This window comes from Callithrix jacchus, chromosome 1, assembly GCF_049354715.1.
Source record: "Callithrix jacchus isolate 240 chromosome 1, calJac240_pri, whole genome shotgun sequence".
Lineage (NCBI taxonomy): Eukaryota > Metazoa > Chordata > Mammalia > Primates > Cebidae > Callithrix > Callithrix jacchus.
Genome location: NC_133502.1, coordinates 128036026 through 128038469, shown reverse-complemented (window position 1 = coordinate 128038469; position 2444 = coordinate 128036026). Strand labels below are relative to the sequence as shown.

At 34.8% G+C, this 2444-nt stretch overlaps 1 pseudogene; it reads left to right on the top strand.

The window, feature by feature from the left end:
• Positions 1-422: 422 nt before the first annotated feature.
• LOC100413790 (interferon alpha-5-like) lies at positions 423-971 on the top strand (annotated as a pseudogene).
• The last annotated feature ends 1473 nt before the right edge of the window (positions 972-2444 follow it).

The window sequence follows — 2444 nt, the reverse complement described above, 5'->3', positions numbered from 1 at the left end:
TTTTTTAGTCATTCATAACTCTTCATTAAATAAACCATATTTTCCACTTTTTCAAATGTATATAGTACAGATATAAATGCAATATATAAATATATATACAGTATATATGTGTTATTATCATGAGGGAATAATTAGGAAAGATTTTCTAACAGAGCTCTGGAGGTAGGGAAAGGAAAAACAATAATCAAAGAAAACATGGCTGAGAAACGCTGGTATAAGCCCACATAGAGATTGCATAAAGAAAGCCAAAGAGAAAAGTGAAAGTTAAAGAGAGGGGCATTCAGGCAATTGAAACTAGTATGTGCCCTACTTAAGGCTATGCACAAATTTCTTCTTCAGAGAACCTAGAGCCCAGGGTTCAGTGTCACCCAACTTAAGAAGCCCAGCAGCATCTGTAACATCTCTGATGGCCTTGCCCTTTAGTGATGGCCCTGGTGGTATGCAGCTGTTTTCTGGGCTGTGGTCTTCCTCAGATCCACATCCTGGATAACAGGAGAACCATGGTCCTCCTGGCTCGAATGAGGAGAATCTCTCCTTTCTCCTGTCTGAAGGACAGACATAACTTTGAATTTCCCCAGGAGAGTTTAATGACAAACTGTTGCAAAAGGCTCAGGCCAACTCTGTCCTCCATGAGATGATCCAGCAGATCTTCAACCTCTTTAGCACAAAGGACTCATCTGCTCCTTGGGATGAGACCCTGCTGCTTGGGATGAGACCCCACTGAACTCTAGTTATAAATGACTAAATAAAAATTTAATTTAGATAAATTCTACACTGAACTCTACCAGCAGCTAAATGATCTGGAAGCCTGTGTGATGTAGGAGGTGGAGATAGAAGAGACTTTCCTGATGAATGAGGACTCCATACTGACTGTGAGGAAATACTTCCAAAGAATTGCTCTCTATCTGAAGAAATACAGCCCTTGTGCCTGGGAGGTTGTCAGAGCAGAAATCATGAGGTCCTTCTCTTAACAAGGAACTTGTAAGGAAGATTAAGGAGGAAGAAACGATTCTCATTTATGTTATAACAGAACATGAATTGAATCAAATATGTCAAATGTTTTCATGAGTATTAAACAACATCCTGTTTAGCTATACAAGTTCTAATGCCTTACAGATGGCCATGCAGATGCATCGATTTATGTAACTATTATATAACTTAAATTATTCTTGCTCACATAGCATGTACACCTTTATATTGTATAACAGAGACATGGTTTTTATATTTACTTAATTTATTTTACCTTGTTTAATAAATGCTTACTATATAAAACTTCCTGTTTGTTTATTCTTTAAAATGAAACCCAAAGCCTGATTATGCAACCTGATTAAAGTATAGTTAGCACAAGTCATTTACTCATCACTATTATATTAAAGTTATAAGACAAAATGGACTTTCTCTAAGCCAGGTTGTATGCTGCCCTCAGGATATCTAGGTGAACATAACAAATACAGTTTTTACCTTCTGTGCCTTTGAATTTGTAAAAAAAATCCCTACAAATAGTAATTTTACTTATTATCAATTATGCTAAATAGTATAATGAAAAGAAGGATCAATGAATTTCTATCAGCAGAAAGTAGTCTAAGATATGTAAGGAAACAAAAACTAATGCAGAGTTATTCTTTATAAGTTAACAGGTAAACATCTATGTGCAAATGTGCACTGTCAGTTGATTATATGAATTTGCAATTTAGAAGAAATGCAATTGCTGGAGGTTCACATGTGGTAACTGAAAACCCAGAAATGGAGGAGCTCGTGTGAGGAGAAGCATGTAAAAGGAGAACAGGACTCAACTTTTGTTCTGAGAACCTTCAACCCTTTAAGGAAGGGGAGAGAATAGCTGCAATGAAAACAGAGGTGGAATGGCCATGAGAGAGAAAAGGTGATGAAGCATATTTTAAAAAATAAACATGCTTAGAATAGAAGTCACTGGATTCATAAAGGGTGTGGATTGAAACTGCCCACTACACTGGAAAAACAGATGGCACTGGGAATTGTAGTGACAGCTGTTTTGGTAGAAATAATCAGCAGAGACCATATTGGAGTAGGTGGAAGTGTCAACAAGAGAAGGTAGGGAGAAGAAGAAATTAGGATGAAATCAGGAAAAAAAAAATGGAGGCTATTTTTACTGTGCATTGATTTTCCTTCTCTGCAATATTTTTTTCCTGGATAGATTTCATAGAATTGATGTAGTCACAAATTAAATGAATATTATGTATATATATTTATTGTGAATCATGGCATTTAATAATTTATAATTATAATTGATCATTATTTTAATTAGTACAACCTTGACTATCAAAGATAGTTTGTTAATTTGTTAGGCTAGAATACATAACTAATTTAATGAAAATAGTAAATTTATATGGTTAATATAATGGTTACTGGAATTGATTTCGTTATTTTTTTTTAATTTTTTAATTGCATTTTAGGTTTTGGGGTAC